This window comes from Pinus tabuliformis, chromosome 8, assembly GCF_031772625.1.
Source record: "Pinus tabuliformis cultivar Carrire ecotype Pingquan chromosome 8, CPIR1, whole genome shotgun sequence".
NCBI lineage: Eukaryota > Viridiplantae > Streptophyta > Pinopsida > Pinales > Pinaceae > Pinus > Pinus tabuliformis.
The window spans coordinates 1,920,482,202-1,920,500,808 of record NC_142294.1 but is presented as its reverse complement, the minus strand read 5'-3'; positions in this window follow the sequence as shown (position 1 = coordinate 1,920,500,808).

Here is an 18,607-nt window from a genome sequence, read left to right as displayed (position 1 = left end):
CATAGACACCACAATTATATTTACTCCCTAAATTCTAGTGATGGCACATCACTTGTTGAGCATGGGGACATAAAGGAGGAGCTAGTATCATTCTATAAAGATCTCCTCTCTAAGAATCATGGAGATAGAGGTGAAGCCATATCTAAAATTATTGAATACATCCTGAAACTGGTCAACCAAGAGTAGAATGTGACACCCATGAGGGAAATTTCCTTATTTCCTTCTCTGAGGTGGAGGAAGTAATCAAAGAGGTGTCCAACAACAAAGCCGCAAGTCTAGATGGGTTCACCACCAACTTCTTCAAGGTATGTTGATCATTTATTAGTAAAGAGTTGAATGTTGTACTAGAGGAATCATGAAGCTCCGAACAGGTGTGGGTTTGAACACTACTTTCCTCACTTTGATTGCCAAAATTAGTCAATATAGGGAAGCTATTGGCTTTAGGCCAATCATTATGTGCAACGTGATATATAATACCATTTATTTTGTCATAGTTAAGAGGATTAAACCACTACTAAAACACCTCATTGATCCATAGCAATATGGTTTCACTAAAGAGTGCCAAATCTAGGATGGACTTATCACTTCCCATGAAGTTGTTCACTCGCTCAAGAGGAATGGAAAGTTAGGGATGGTGATCAAGTTGGATCTCTCCAAAGATTATGGTAGACTTAATTGGGAGTATCTTCTCAGTATTATGGCCGCCTATGGGTTTTCTCTTGAGTGGATTCATTTGATCCAAATCCTGATATCATCCCCTTACTTCTCCATCCCAATTGATGGATCGCCATCGCGGACCTTTAGGGTCTTATGAGGCCTTCATCAAGGTGATCCGTTGTACCCATTTATCTCCATTCTAGTCATTAAAGGTTTGGGTTGATATATCAAAGTGACAGTCAAACAGGGCATTGTTAAGGGCTTTCAATTATGGAGGTAGGACCTGCCTATATCACATCAACAATATTTGGAAGGCATTATGTTATTTGGGGAACCATTGATCCAAGAGATAAGGACATTGAACCATATCCTTATAAAATTTTAGGAAGCCTCTAGTATCCCAATTAATGGAGATAAATTATGTATGTACTTCTTCAACACGAATAGGATAGTTCAAAGGAACCTAACAAGAATTATGGGGTTTCAAATCAGAACTTTACCAACCAAGTACCATGGCATCCCCCTAACAGCCAACTACTTAAAGGTCTCCCTATGGTCTCATATTAAGGAAAAGATATGACACAAGTTGTCTAACTAGACATTCATAACATTAAATCTCTTGATGCACCTATTTTTCCTAAGAGTGGTGCTACAAGCTCTTCCAGTTTATAAATTTTCCATACTCCCTAATCCAAAAGTTGTTTATAAAGACATTTTGTCAAGCTTTCAATTTTTTTTGTGGCAAGGGGGTCAATAGACCATAAAGTTGACTTTAGTCGCATGGGAGAAGGCCTGCATGCTAAAAAAAGGTAGAGACTTAGGGTTGAGAGATCCTGAAATGATTAACAAATTTATGGTGCTAAATTATGGTGGAATTGGCTTCAGGAGGTCGAGAATTTTGGAGAAAAATATGGCAAAGGCAATATTTTCTGGTGACTGAGCAAGAAGAGATAGCGAGGCATCAAGACTTCTTGGTGGGGTATTTGATTTTGAATTTGGTAATGGCACAAAGAACACTCATCCAAGATCACATGTTTTAGGAGATCATAAATGGGAGTACGAACATATTTTGGGAAGAATCTTGGAAACAATTTCCATGGATGGAGAGTCATAAGGATCTATGAAGTATTAAAGAGAACACTATAATGATAGGGGTTACAGTCATAATGGATTTTTGGAAGGTCATTGCTACTAAGGAGAAGTGGATATAGTGGAAGAATCAAGATGATTGAAACCATGACAACACCTAATAGGAATGAAAAAATATGGAAGAAATCCTTAAGGAAAGGAAAATCTAGGTGGTGCGGGATGGGGACAGGCTGAGATGGGGATACAAAACTCAAGGTATGTTAACTATAAAGGATTCCTACAACCTTATGGAAAATCACAAAAATATCCCAAAGGAAGTGCACTTGTGAAATGTTTGGGGAGGGGGAAATTGTGGTTGAAGGTTACAAGTTTTCTCTAGTTGATTAGATATCTAATAATGCTAACTTGGGACCTCTTGCCATGCAAAGGAATTGAAGGGCTATCATGGCGCCTAATCTATTAAAAGAGATAAGAAAGCATGGAAAATTTACTCAACACTTGCCTCTGAATGGAAATTTTGTGGATCCAGATCAAATCCCTATTGGTTCACCTTGATAGGTCCTACAATAATCTTTGGGAAAGATTTGAATTATGGTAAACCACTCTCTTAAAAAACCCAATTGTTAATATGGCCTAGGTGTTAGCTCTAGGATTTTTACTATGGAATGTTTGGAAGGAGTGCGAAATAATTATCTTTAAGAATTGTAGGAGCACCAAGGATGAAGTGTGGCAGAGAATGAAGATGAATATTAGGGAAACAATTCTCGAAAAAGTGGCAAACGAGGACTAGAAGGTAGAAGGGGTCTAGGTTCAAATCTTGAATGACCTGGAAACATTACAAAATTTGTTAGCTCCTAATCTAGTATGACAACTATGTGGATTAGAGAAGTAATCTTTGATTTTTTTCCCTTTCCCCCCAATGTTTTGTAAAATTTAAATTTGATGGAGTGTCTAAAGGATATCCAATGCTAGTAAGGTATGGTGGACTACCTGAGGATGACAGAGGCAGATCCCTTCATTTCTATGTTGGGTATTATAGCAATATAATAAATAATCTGGAAAATTTTACAACTCTCAAGTGAGTTCTGATTCTAGCACGTGAGGAGGGTTATTATAAGAAAGTCATAAAGAGATAGTGCCTAGGTGTTTTGATCCATAAAATTCATTCCTCGGTGCTTTCTTCCCCTACCATTATCACAAATGAATTGATGAGATCAGAGAATAAGGCAATGAAATTGATCGTGAACTAGGAGAGTCAGGACATAGGCGTCTCACTCCCCCAAGGTTGGCTACCCTTGTTACCCTCCAACTGGATGGATCAATTAAGGAGAATTGTAGATAACAATAAGGAGACCTTGATGGGGGTGTAGGAGCATGGATTTTTTGTGTGAAAGGAGTGGGTTTCACCCTCCTATTTTAAAATTGACAGATACAAGGGTGACACCAAGGATAGTTGTTAGTGGACGCTCTAAAGCTTTGATATGCTCATTGTTTTATACATAAATTGGATGACGATTCAGCTCCATCAATTATGGTTTTAGGATATGTGAAATTGCAAGGTTGGTGAGAACAATGTTGAGTAAGTAAAGGATACCAACTTGTGCACGCTCTTGAGTCTCATGAGCTCTACAATTATGTCTATAGTTGGCTCTTGGGATTTGTAGTGTAGCTCCATTGAGACACCAATTCATAGGGTTTAGGATCCTAGAGAAAGGTTCCACGAGAATTTTTCCTATTTCTGGTTAGTGCTAGTGTGGGAGGGTTCTTCACTGGTTCGGCTCACTTCTTTCCAAGACAAGGTGACTTGGGTACTGTTAATGCCTTCCTAGTAAGTCCTTTTTCTTGGGCCACTAGATTTCAGAGATTTTCTCCCACGAGAAGCTTGAGTGGGTTGATTTTATTTTAATTCAGTCCCCTCTACCCTGGAAACTATGAAAATTTTCAAGAATTGTCAAGTTGATAGTGGTAATTAGCATGTTTTTTTGAACCTTGGTCACTATGGGTACGGGCATGGAGTTTGGAGTACTGGGGTGGCTCTTTTGTTTTCTGGAGTCACTCTCCCTTGGCCGCTTCAGACAGTGTAGTCAAAGGTGTTTCATGTGTTATAAGTGAGAGGTGATTTTCACCATGGGGGCTAGATGGGTAATTCTTGGAGGCCTTCTCATTGTGCCATATGGAAATCAGGCAATTGTGATAGTCCCTCGTGCTTGGGCAAGTACTAGTCCTAGGTCTTGTTGGTTTTTTGCATATGTTACAATGCTTGGGCAACGAGGGCAGGCTCGACAGGTGCTAGGAACTTGTGGCTAATGGGTGAATTGCAGTGGTTCCGCGGGGGATGTGGATGGTGATGGGGGCATAGAGGTAGCGTTCGATGGTGAGTTAGCTCAAGACTAGGTTGCTTCTCCCGGTTGAGTAGACCTACCACCCTCCATGGATTCTTTGGACCTACAAATGTGTCACATCACTGCACTTTTAGAAGAATTAGGACAACAACGTCGTCATGAGATCCATAACAGAATGATAACATCTATGAATGACCTACAACCAAGTAAGTGGGACATTCTCGACCACTTGGTTTTGCTTAGAAGGATTCAATGGTGCATAAATGATCATCTTGATCAAGTTTAGGGTAGCCTTTATCATTTGTAGTTTCATGTACACAGGGATGTTATAACTCCAGATGCATCTGGTGTTTTGGGTTTTGTGGTCATTTTTCTTATGGTTATTATGTAAATTTTGGAAGTATTCTCTCAATTTTTATATTTCTTGCTTAATCCAGAAGGAGTGACACCGAGAGAGCAAGAGTATTGGTGTCTCTCAACTATAATCTTTTAATGAATTAATAAAAGATGGTTTATCGACTACAGAAAAAAGAGTTGTCAAAAAACAATAGCTTGAGTGGTAATTAGTGAGTTTAATTTCCCCTCCACTTTAGTTTTATTCTTGAGAGACATATTGGCCTAACAAGTTGAAAATGGTGATCGATCCTAAGTCTTGCCAAAAAAACAAAATATAAAATTTTAAAAATATCATAAAAATTTATGACATATAATTATTGAGTATTATTTATTTTAGAAATATTGCTTTTTATTTATTTAAAAAATCTTTATCCATATGCATCTATATATATTAATATAGCAATCTAAGAATTTATGACATATAATTATTGAGTTTTATTTATTTGCCAACGATTGTTTTTTATTTATTTAAAAATTTCTTTATCATCTGTGTATATATTAATATAACAATTTTATTTTTGATATATTTTTTTGGTTTATCTACCTTTTCAATTTTTATATTTAATAATATTACTCCTTATATAATATAGTAAGAAAAAGATAATTATTTCATTTAAATTCTTCTTATAAATACTATATTAGATTTTTAATATATTTATCATAATATATGGAGTCACTTTCATTATAAAAACTTGGTTATAAACTCTAATATTAATTTTGGTAATTAACCGATTTTTATTTTTTTAATTAATAATAATTATAATTACAATTATTAATTAATTTGTTTTTATTTTAATAATTTTTGTTTTTATTTTAATAATATAAAATATCACAATTATTTTGATGCATATCATTTTTTAAACCAATTTTTTATTTTATGTAGCTATGAACTTCATAATCACTTTATCAGAAAAGGAAAAAAATACACTAACCAGTAAAATTAAAAGATATTAAATTGATTAATCAATTTTTGAATAATTTTTGTTTTATTAATTTATAGTAACAATAATTTAAAATAAAATTTTAATTTTATCTATTTCGTATGGATTTTTAAAATATTAATAATAAAATGTATCACAATTATGTGATGCATATCAAATTTTATTGAATTTTTAATTTTTTATAGTATGAAGTTCATATCATTGTTATAAAAAAATTTAAAAATATTAGAGTGATTATTTGAACCTTTCTTTTTGTTCCGAACATTTTGATTTTTCCAAAAATGTTTTGTTTGACAAAGGAAAACGATGCTGAAACAGAGCAGCATTATTGATATTGTGATTATCCTTTTGGCTCCAAGATATAATGTATTCAGTTTTGCATTGACTTACTATCACGTATTTAGTTTTTCATTGACTAAAAAAATTTAAAATCTATTCCAAGTTTAACATTATAAATTAAATTTATTATTTTTAAATAAAATTTATTTCTATTTATCTCAAATATGATTGGTTGAAATGTCTCTCTCTTATTGTGTAATGATCACAAGAATTGACTTTTGTGTAGTCTATTATTAATTAATAGGTACCATATCACTAATTACCATATACAATAAATATGAATAATTTGAAAAATAAACACGAATCGTTTGTAATTAAATTCAAAACTTCCATTTTCTCATTGGTGCAAAGTATTGAATAGACAATTTTTATGGGTTTTATTTTTAATTTACAAAAAACTAATTTTAAAAAATATAAATTAAAAAAAAATGTAAGAATAACATGTGTACAATTTGTACAACTCTCATTATATCAATCTATACTCTAATAACATGATATGTGTACTATAATATGAGCATTATATAAAAAGGTTGTCATCATTCAATATTAAATAAATAATTATTAACTTTTTTCCATTCTCTTCAATGTCAATTATATATATATATATATATTATTTACCAAAAAATGTTTAATTATATTTAAAAAATTAGTAAAAAAGGTTAAACAAATATTCATACAATTCATTTTACAATTTTATTATTGTTGAATTTAAGCTTCTGTGATCCATAAGTTTAATGAGAAGATTTTTCTTGGGAGATCATATTATAGTATTTTTGTGGATGTGTTTCGAACCAACGAGTGTGGTTCATCGTCACCACAAGTTGAAGAACCAGACCATGGCTAGAGTTTAAATAGGGAGGGCAGATATTGCAACGACTATATTTGACTAGGAAACAACTATTTTGACAAAGAAACGGTTAAATTTGACAGGCCAAATTGACTGGACCGAGGGAGAGGAAAAATGATTAAGTTATGATTATTATCAAAATATTGTTATATAAATTACTAGCATTTGAATTTTATTTTATTTATTTTTTGAAAATTAATAAAATTAGTTGCTCAATTATAATAAAAATATATCAATTGTTCATAAATCATGAAGTTAGTTTTTTGGTTAACTTAAAATTGCTAATAGGAATACTAGTTAAATGATTTCGTATATTGTGAGATAATTATGAAATACACATATACATCAATATTATAGTAAGGAAAGATATGTAAAAATATACCTTCCTAATTTAATAAGTAAATAGTGAATGAGTTATTAAAAAAAAAACATTAACTCATAAGACCCTGACCCTGTCTTATTAATAGCCTATTTAAAAACACAAATGAATGTTCTAAAAAATGATATATATATATATATGGAGAACTAAATACATCTATATCCTCAAAACAAAACCTTAAATCATTTACTGAATTAAATATATAAGTAGTTAATTACTTATTATGCAAATTAGTTTCTAAAAAAAAAAAAATCACATGAGCTAAACCTATTAATCTGCCTATCTGTAAATAAAACAAACCTAATTATAAAAAGATATATATATATATATATATATATATATATATATATATATATATATATATATATAGGGAGTGAAGGAGAATAGAGAGACAAGAAGGGAAAAATCACAATGATCAAAGAAGTCAAGGCAAGGAGGGGGAAAAACAAGGAAACCGAGCCGGGGACGGGGGGAGAGGAAGGGAAAAATGGGGAGGTAGCTAGGAAGAGAGGGTAGGGATCCAACAACTACTAATCTTTCACCTGTCATCCCTATTGAGGTTTCTCAGTCTTCTTTAGATTTCTATAGCTTCCCTAAATTTACAGTGATGGAAATGCGCCACCTTGGCGATGACATGGGCTTCCTCAATACATATATGGTGCTTTGTCTTCTCCACATGTTCAGCCAGGGCGAAAGACCGGGTTCTCCTATGGTTTATGTTGGTTGAGTGTTCATTAATCCTTTGGTTAATAGGGCAACTAGTCTCACCAACATATGGCATTGCACAGGAGCAAGGAATAACATAGACACTTTTCATGTCCTTAGGGTCAATCGGATCTTTTATCGATCTGAGGGAGTTATGTATGGTGTTAAGGGGTCTAAAGGTGGAGGGAACATTATGCTTCCTGAGAATTATAACAATATTATCAGTCATCCCTTGGATGAAAGGGATATGAACCCCTGAGACATGCTCTTTAGAGTCTTCCTTGTCCAATGAATTCTTGCTGGCTTTGAGGAAAGCTTTCTCACCGAGGTGCCTACTATCACCATTATTGGAAAAAACATTAAGGAGATGAGCCTTCTCCTTATTGAGGCTCTTTTCATCAGAAATCCTAAGAGCCCGAGTAGCTAGCATGTTCAAAACACCTAACTTTTGGGTGGGGAAATGATGGGAACTAGCATGAAGATACTGCTCAGTATGAGATTTTTTCTGAAACACTTGGTGGGAGACCGAACCGTCATCATTCTTAGAAATGAGAACATCGAGGAAGGGCAGTTTCCCATCAACTTCTTGCTCCATATTGAACTTTATGGAGGAGGACTGATTGTTGAGATGATTAAAGAAAAGATCCAACTCTTCTTGGCCATGGGGCTAGATGACATTTGTCTCATCCAAAAATCTCTTCCAAAGCTTGGGAATGAGTCGAGCAGAATCCAAAGCCTTGGATTCAAAATCTTCCATAAAAAAGATTAGCAACAACTGGGGACAAGGGGGAACCCATGGCAACACCACAGGTCTACTCAAAGAACTCACCCTCAAATCTGAAGAAAGTTGAAGTAAGACAGATCTCCACTAAATGAGCGGTATTAGGGTCCATGAGGTGGTTGATGACATCGATGGCCTCTTTTATAGGAATGCACGTGTAAAGGGATACAACATCAAAACTAACAAGCATGTCCTCAGGGTCAAGCTTTATGCCCTTAAGCTCTTCGATGAAAGATGAAAAGTCTTTGATAAAAGACTCTGTGAGGCCAACTAGGGGTTTAAGTTTTGAGGCAAGGAATTTTGCCAGAAGGTAAGTAGGACCACCAATGGTATTGACAATGGGCCTTAGGGGGGGGGTCTTCTTTGTGAATCTTTCGAAGCCCATAGATCCTTGGAGTAATGGGGCTACTCTCAATTAGCTTATGGCTAATGGAAGCCACAGAGTTACTAGACTTGATGGCAAGAGCCACTACCCTTGATATCTTTTTCAGGGGATTCTTGGAGAGCTTCTTGTAGCTTCCACTATTACAGAGATGATCCAACATCTTATGCCGATAATCCTCCTTGTTAAGGATGACGGCAGCCCCTCCTTTATCGACTTTCAGAACCACTATATCTTTATTGTGGTTTAAGGATTTGAGGGCCTCAAATTCATCCCTGCTGATGTTGCTTCTAGGGGGCTTAGCCTTCCTAAGGACAATGACACAATCTTGCCTTATAGTGTCCTTAATATTATCGGGTAAGCCCTTAATCCCAAACTCTATGTCGCATATAATGTCTTCTATCAGGATCTTTTTAGGGGCTAGGGAAAAATTTAAACCCTTACCCAAAAGATTAAAGACAGAAGGGGGAAAGGAGAGACTAGAGAGATTGACCACTTTATTAGAATGAGAGAAAGGAGGAAGATTATTATTATTACTATTATTTTTATTGTGATTAAAAATACTATTATCATAACTCATGGTCCTACCATAATAAAGGTTATTATTAATAATTTTATTCTTGTTATTATTAGTCAAAACAATATATTTCTTATTAATAAAACTATCATAACTATTTTCAATACTTATACTATTATTATTATCATAATTATTATTAATATCATTATTGTTATTCTTATTATTATTAATAATATTAATAGTTTTCTTACTAATAGAACTATTAGAATTAGAAAAATCCTTGTCATAGCTAATTTCATTATTATCATAATTATTGTTATTAATATTATTATAACTTAAACTAACTTCATTATTATGTTTATTCGCATTATTAAAATCAGCGTAATAATTAACAATTCTATTATTAAAACATGAAATATATTTCTTATTCCTCAAAGTGTCATTGACATGATGTATATTTGAATCTGAAATATCATCATGCCTAAAATTAAAATGGTTGTTGCAATAGTTGTCTTGAATTAACGAATCCATACCTGAATTAGACTCTCGGTTATATATGAATAATTCAGAACTAGGGCCATGATTCAGTGATTGAGGATAACTGACCGCAGAGTTCATTGACTTAGCACGTTGCGTGTGGGAGACAGGAACAGATGGTACGTATTCTGGGAGCAGTAAGTGAAGCAGATATGAGGTTGGGAGACAGGAACAGATGGTACGTATTCTGGGAGCAGTAAGTGAAGCAGATATGAGGTTGAGTTTACCTCTGCGCTGGAAGTAGAGCAGTTAATCATTGAGGATGAAGACCCTTTGTCTGAGCTGTGTTGGACAATTAGATGTTATTGTTTGGAGTAAATACAACACATCATGACATTAAAATATTTTATTAAACTAAGCAGTAGGGAATCCTAGCTATACAGCCTTGTTTTATATAAATATCAAAGATGATCAACATACTAGAATACATTATAAAACCATAAAAATGGAAATAAAGAACATAATAACTATAAGACATATGTATGTTACCTCTTCCTCATTTTTTGTGATCCTTGTATGAAGAATATCTCAGTGCGTCTATTCATTATTCTCTTAGTGATTTGTCTTTGTCATTATTTTCTAATGTTTATAATGTTAAGTACAACTAATATTGTAACATCCTTATTAGTGTAAATATTTATTTTTACTTCAACCAAACAAACTATTACTTTTCTTTAAAATTATAAAATGTTCTTAAATTAAGTTATGGAAAGAAATTTTGCACTTATTAGTAAATGTTGTCTCTTTTGGTTAATTAGTTAAAAGAGCTGTTCCAAGAAAAGAAAAACTGAATCTTGGAGAGTAATTTAAAAAACAGAGATCAAGAGGATAGGGGTATCTAAGATCAGTAAAAGGAAAAGAAATTGTGCTGAGAAGTCAGACACTTTGTGATAGTTATGTCTAGTTAAGACCAAACAACTGGATATACACTTAGTCTCTAAGGAGAGAAAGAATTCCCTGGGATCACCGGTAGCATGAGGCGAGATTTACTCGCATAGTGAATCTCACGGTAAGGAGGAAAGAAAAGTGCAGGTCTATGTACAGATCAAATTTGGAAGAACCGTAATCAGATAAGTTAAAATATGTTTGGAAGAAACATAATCAAATAACTGATATTTTCTGGGTAATACTTAGAATTATGTAGATAAATAAGCCTTTTTCTGAGTTATTGAATGATTTAATTATCTCTTTGGAAGCAGCATAATCAAGTAACTAATATATTTTAGGGAAAGCTTAGAATTATGTAGATAAATAAGCCTTTTTCTAAGTTATTGAATGTTTTAATTACTTAGTCTGTTTAATTCTAGAAAGATATCAGTAGGTTATCTTCCATTTGAAGGATAGATTAATTTTCAAAACTTTCCTAAATAAAAATTTACATGAACAAAAGCAAGGAACCACCTTCATTATTCAAAATGAAAACTGCAGTAAATATTAAGAGAAATAGCAAACCCCAAGGAATGCTAGTAACAAAAAAGTTTAGTAGTGAATATAGTTAAAGGCATACAGAATTATGTATTATAAATTGATAAAGTCAACTGGAAGGAATTACAAAAGACCTTCATTCTAAAGGAATTTAAGTTTAAAATACTCTAGTAAAAAAAATTGTCGTAAAGAAGTAAAGCCCCATTACAAAAAGAAAGAACCCTTACTGGGTATAGTAAATTGTTTGTATAAACGAAATCTATAAAATATTAGAGTCCTCTAATTTTCTATTCACATTAATGTAGGAATATTAGTCACAAAAACCCTAGCTGTCTACACATTCTAGCATGTTCTCGATATAAGTTTAGATGGAAAAAGGTTAACAATGAGAGCAACAAAGTTATTACGAATTTATCTGATACCCCTAAATGGTTCCATGCAGATTGTTACTTTTAACAATATTAAACATCAATATTCGGACCCTGTATAGAACGAAATAATGCATGTACAAAATTGAGAAATTCTAAGCTATTGCTAGACTTTGCATAGAACGCTATGATGTGCTTTTGCCATTATATAAACTAAGGAATATCCAATCCTTCGCCATATTATAAAAAGAGACATTTCCAACTAAGAAAGAGCTCAAAATTTCTGGATATAAGATTGATTACAGTGATCCAAATATTTACTGAAATCCTGTAAATATATATAAATAAAGATATTATGAGCAATGTCTCGACAGAGGAAAAAAAATATTTTACGAGTAGCTAGAACCATGTGTTATTTATAATTTCAAATGACCATGCTTGTATGAAATGGAGGTCTAAGGAAAAGTGCCTAGAAGTGCCATATATGGCCGAAGCTGTTTAAATTTGTACAGCGTAAAAGAAACTAAAATAGTAGGGTCAAAGCTTCCATAAGCCGAGAAAGCCTTCATGACTATGATATCTGAATTCTAAGAAAATCCCGACCCTCTGGCCACAGAACCTTGCCAAAGAAGGAGAACAATAGGAGTTAAATACCCAGTGCATGGTGGGTTCTTTCTCTTGAAAGATGAAGCTGGTAAGAGGGTTTCCTCCTTGGCACCATCTGAAAACTTCGACACCTAAAAGACCTCCCACAAACAAAACAAATAACTAGTGATTAGATAATAACCTCCATAAGGAACTGTATAAAAACTAACCAGAAAATGCGAGGCGTGGAAAACCGTTGAATCTTACCATTGAGTAGCAATATGAGAAACCCTGACAGAATGAACTGAGCTCAAGGACCCTGAATAATCTATGGAAGTTTGACAAACAAGTCCAAATATAGCCGAGATGTCGGGGAACATGCAAACCTCTAGTTTGGGCAAAGAAACCAGATGAATCAAGACCCAAGTCACTAGACTGGAACAGAGACAAAGTCCATCATAGTTCTAGAGTAACAGAATGCAAAACATGAACAAAACAACTGGGAAACAAAGTTAGAACCCTTGAGTACCATATGATCAATCGAGTCGACAAGTGTTGTCGATGAGGAAGTCAGATCCTAAGGAAAGTGCAATAGGTGGACAACTCAGAGTATATCGAACTACCACCTAGCCTAGAATAGTTAGGTCCATTAAATTGGCATAAAAAAAATGGCGGGTTTTCGAGGACTGGAGCCAATTTACAATAATGCCAAATCCAGCTTAGTATCAAAATCAATAAATGTAAACTGATTGTGAACCATAATTTAATTGATTGCATGTGTAAATGATCCCACCATGGATTATGAACCCAATGCATAATAAAATCTAAGGGTTTAATTGTCATTGCATTTGAAACTTTAATAATGGATTGTATTTAGTTTTATAAAGTTAATCTTAGACTATTATAATGTCAAGAATTATCGAAGTTAGCACTTTGGTGATATGGTAATAATAATTTTTTTATATATATTATGACTTTAATATGGATGTGTTACATATGGTATCAGAGTTCTCAAGTTTCCAAAACTAAGACCTTTGGAATAAGGAATAACAAACTCGGTGATGTGCACATAGGAGGTAGCAAAAGTCAGTATGAGGCGAATTGGGAATCCACCACATGGCTCCATATTGGGAACAGGGTCAACACCATTTCAGGAAGGCAATCCTGAGGTTTGGGTGCAACTAGGGGATGAGCCGCAAAATCCCAATACAAACATCTAGGTGACTGTATAAGAATTGAAAGGGGAAATGGCCCAACTCCAGGCAGACAACGAAATATTGATGCAGGAACAAGAAAAGCTTCTAAAAAGCCTATCAGATAGATAGAATCATCGACCACTAGTTCCCAACACGGAGCATGACCATACAACCGGGGAACAAGAGTTTTGAATTGAAAATGTGGAAATGGGAGGAGGTGAAGAAAACCAAGAATAAGAATTAGGTAATGTGTCTGATCACAAGACTCAGAAAAAGCAAAAAATTGAACTCCAAGGGGAGTTTTGGAAAATCAAGCCTCCTCTCTTCGATGGTGAGCAAGAAGAGGCGGTGAAAGCATGGTTAATTAATATGAATAACTATTTCCAACTATACGAGTATGATTACAATTTGAAGGCCCATCTGGCCATTTTTCAACTTCAAGGGAAAGCCACATTGTGGTGGGAGGAAGTAAAAATAGTCCGTGGGGTCAATGAGAAAAACATAACATGGGAGAAATTTCATAATTTTGTTAAAGAAAAATATCTAACCAAAAGGTTTTATGATGAGAAAGAATTCCATGATCTCCACCTAGGCCAAATGACCATGGATGAGTTTATAAAAAAATTTACATCATCATTGCAGTACGTTCCTTATATTCATGAAGAAAAGGCCAAAGGATAATAGTTTATCAACAGTCTTCTTTTGTTCATGAAGGAACTGTTGGAATTCGACAACCCAAAAACCATGGACGAAGTCATTCGGAAAGCACTAATCTACTATCAACAAAATAAACCAAAGGGAGATACGATCAAAAATAAATTTATTGCCAACCACAAGGGGGATAAGGGCACCAACAAAAAAGGATTATAGAAAGGTCAAACTAACTGAAATGTGGATAAACCCATATTTAAAGTACTAGGTGAAACCAGGACAAATGAACAGGCTAGAAGAAATGAAGTAGAATTTATTAGCAGACCAGTTGTACAATGTTGGGGATGCGGAGGCTCGCACAATGTCAAAAATTGTCCCCACCGCAAGGGAGTAGATCAGATCTCACAAATTCAACAGGCATCTATGGTGGGAAAAGTGGCAAGGAGCATCCCTAAACTTAACGAAACTCTTGAATATCATCAGGCAGAGTTTCAGCGATCATGGTTGAATTTGAAGGTACTATTTTTTACCAAACCTATTCTATTTTAATAGATCTCATGGCCACATTAAGCTACATTAGTCCCAAGATAGTGGAACGATTTAAATTACAAGTTGTTAATTTAATAACCCATGGTTAGTACAGCTAGTCACAAAAGCAAAAAGGATATTTTTGTCTAAAGTAAGAAACTTCACTTTAAAATTATCTATTCAACCTATTTTAGCTGACTTGAATGTGTTACCGCTGGGGTCATACGACATTGTTATAGGCATGGACTAGTTGGAGAAAGACTAGTCCCTCATAAATTGTAGGACAAAAACTATTAACTACCAAGATGAGGGAGGGAAGAGAGGAAATTCAAGGTGTGCAGAAACCTCTGCAATTAAGGCCTATAACAACCTCCTAATTAGCCAAATGCATCAGAAAAGGTTGTCAAGTCTATGCCATACAAGTAGGGTATGCTGACTCTAAAGATAAATCTATATCATTAGAGAATATACCTATTATACAAAATTTCCCAGATGTATTTCCCAAAGAAATACCAGGCCTACCCCCAAAAAGAGACATAGACTTTACCATTGCACTAATTCCAGGAGCTGTCCCAGTTTCTCGAGCACCTTACCGAATGAGAATACCAGAGCTAACATAGTTAAAAATGCAACTCCAAGAGTTTCTTGATAAGAATTATATCCACCCCAGTGTGTTCCCTTGGGGAGCTCCGATATTATTTGTTAAAAAGAAAGACGGAACCCTATGGATGTGCATGGATTACTGCGAGCTAAACAAGTTGACCATTAAAAACAAATACCCCCTTCCTTGTATAGACGAGTTATTTGACCAAGTGAAAGGTGCAACCGTCTTCTCAAAGATCGATCTCCATTCTGGGTATCATCAGATCAGGATAAAGGAGGAAGATATTGAAAAAACTGCATTCAGGATGTGTTATGGACATTATGAGTTCATGGTTTTACCTTTTGGGCTAACTAATTCCCAACAACCTTAATGTGTCTCATGAACATCATATTCCTTCAGTTCTTATATAAATTTGTATTAATCTTCATTGATGACATACTGATCTACTCTCGGAACATGGAAGAACATAAGGAGCATCTCTGTATTGTTCTGCAAGTCCTAAGAGAACACCAATTGTACGCCAAGTATAGTAAATGTGATTTCTTTAAGGAGAAAATCCAATACTTGGGACATGTCATCACCAAGGATGGAATTGTGGTAGATCCAGAAAAGATAAGAACCATTATGGACTGGCCAGTACCAGAGGATGTAGTCGATATAAGATCATTTATGGGCCTAGCTGGTTATTATCGAAGATTTGTGGAGGGTTTCTCTAGAATGGCATATCCTATTACCTCCCTAAAAAAGAAAGGAAAATCTTTCAAATGGACCCCTGACTGTCAGAGTAGCTTTGATTAGCTCAAACATCTTCTTACCACAACACCTATTCTGAGCATTATTGATCCAAATAAAGAATATGTGGTTTGTACTGATGCTAGTAAGGAAGATGTGGGTTGCATATTAATGCAAGAAGGTAGAGTGGTGGCCTATGAATCTAGAAAACTTAAAGAATATGAACAAAAGTATTCAACATATGATTTGGAGCTAACATCAGTCATTCATGCCTTAAAAATGTGGCAACATTACCTATTAGGTAAGAAATTTTTGTTGATGACTGACCACCATAGTCTAATTAATTACTTCAAAAATCCAACTTTAAATGCCAGGCATGCTTGTTGGGCATATTTTCTAAGTGAATTCGATTTCAAGATCAAACATTTAAAAGGAAAATAAAATTGGGTGGTAGATGCTTTAAGTCGGAAGGTAAATAGTTTATATGAAATTTATTTAAGTGAATCACAAACTACCTTTTTTGGGCAAATTCAAGAATCAACCATGAAGGATTCAACATATAAACATTTATGGCAACAAGAAAAAATTACAAACAGCCATAAACAACAATTGGGTTGTGAAATAAATGTAGAAAATTTATTGATTTATAGGAAGAGGATATATGTGCCTAACCAACAACATCTTAAAAATTTAATTTTAGATGAATACCATAAGGTTCCTTCTGCAGGCCATCCTAGATACCAGAAGATGATTTCTACTTGGAAGAAATTTTTCTAGCGTGGTATGAAGAAGGAGGTGGCATAATACTTAGCCAAATGCTTGGAGTGCAAGCAAGTGAAAGTTGAGCACCAACATCCAGCAGGATTACTTCACCCTCTGCCCATCCCAGAATGGAAATGGGAAACAATATCTATTGATTTCATTACCGGGCTGCCTAAATCAAGAAAGAAAAATGACTCCATCATGGTGGTGGTGGACAAATTGAGAAAATATGCTCATTTTATACCTGTCCAATCAACTTATAAAGCAGTCCAAATTGCTAATATTTTTATGCATAACATTTTTAAACTGCATAGAATCCCCAAGATGATCATTTCTGACCAAGATGTAAAATTTACATCAGCTTTCTGGAAAGCCCTCTTTGAGGGATTGGGCACACAACTGCACTTCAGTACTGCATACCATCCACAAATGGATGGGCAGACTAAGCGAGTAAATCAAGTTGTTGAAGACATGCTGTGAGTTTATGTATTGCAGTAGCCCACTAAATAGGAAGATTATCTACACCTGGAGGAGTTTTCCTATAACAATGGGTACCATGCATCCTCATAGATGAGTCCCTTTGAGGAATTATATGGGCAAAAATGCACGACATGTTTGAGTTGGAGTGGACATAAGGATATGATGTTGCTAGGACCGAACATGTTAGAAGAGATGAAGGAAATGGTGAAAAAGATAAGAATCAATTAAAAGGCTACTCAGGACTGGAAAAAGTACTTTGTTGATCAGAAGAGGAGATTTTGGGAATTCAAAGTAGGGGATCATGTCTACATTCAAGTACGAGCCAAGAAAAGCACCTTGCAATGGACCAGGTGTGTTAAATTAGCACCCCGATTTTGTGTACCTTTTCAAATCTTGGCTCGAATCGCACGAGTGGCTTACCAACATGCCTTACCTAGTCAAATTCGTGTACTCAATGTCTTCCATGTTTCTCTACTTAAGAAATATATTTATGACACTAATCATATAATCAAATGGAAAGACATTCAGGTAATAAAGTGTAGGTCTATGCATATATCTAATTGGGACGCAACGTAATTAGATAAGTTAACATCTGTTTGGAAGTAGCATAATCAAATAAGTGATATTTTCTGGGTAAAGCTTAGTATTATGTAGATAAATAATCCTTTTTCTGAGTTATTGAATGATTTAATTACTTAGTCTGTTTAATTCTAGAAAGATATCAGTAGGTTATCTTCTATTTGAAGGATAGATTTCTTTTAAAAAGTTTCCTAAATAAAGAGTTACATGAACAAAAGCAAGGAACCACCTTCATTATTCGAAATGAAAATTGCAGTAATTATTAAGAGAAATAGTGAATACCAAATACAAACCCAAGAAAGGAAAGCTAGTAACAAAAAAGTTCAGTAGTGAATACAATTAAAGAAATACAAAGTTATGTATTATAAATTGATGAATTCAACTGGAAGGAATTACAAAATACCTTTATTCTATAGGAATTTAATTTTAAAAGACTCTGGTAAAAAAAATTTCCATAAAGAAGTAAAGCCCCATTACAAACAGAAAGAACCCTTACAGGGTATAGTAAATTGTATGTATAAACGAAATCAATAAAATATCAGAGTCCTCTAATTTTCTATTCACATTAATATAGGAATATCAGTCACAAAAACCCTAGTTGTCTACACATTCTAGCATGTTCTGGATATAAGTTTAGACAGAAAAAGGTTAACAATGAGAGTAGCACAGTTATTATGAATTTATCCGACACCCCTAAAGGGTTCCATGCAGACTGTTACTTTTAACAAGATTAAACATCAATATTCAGACTTTGTATAGAACGAAATAATGCAAGTACAAAACTG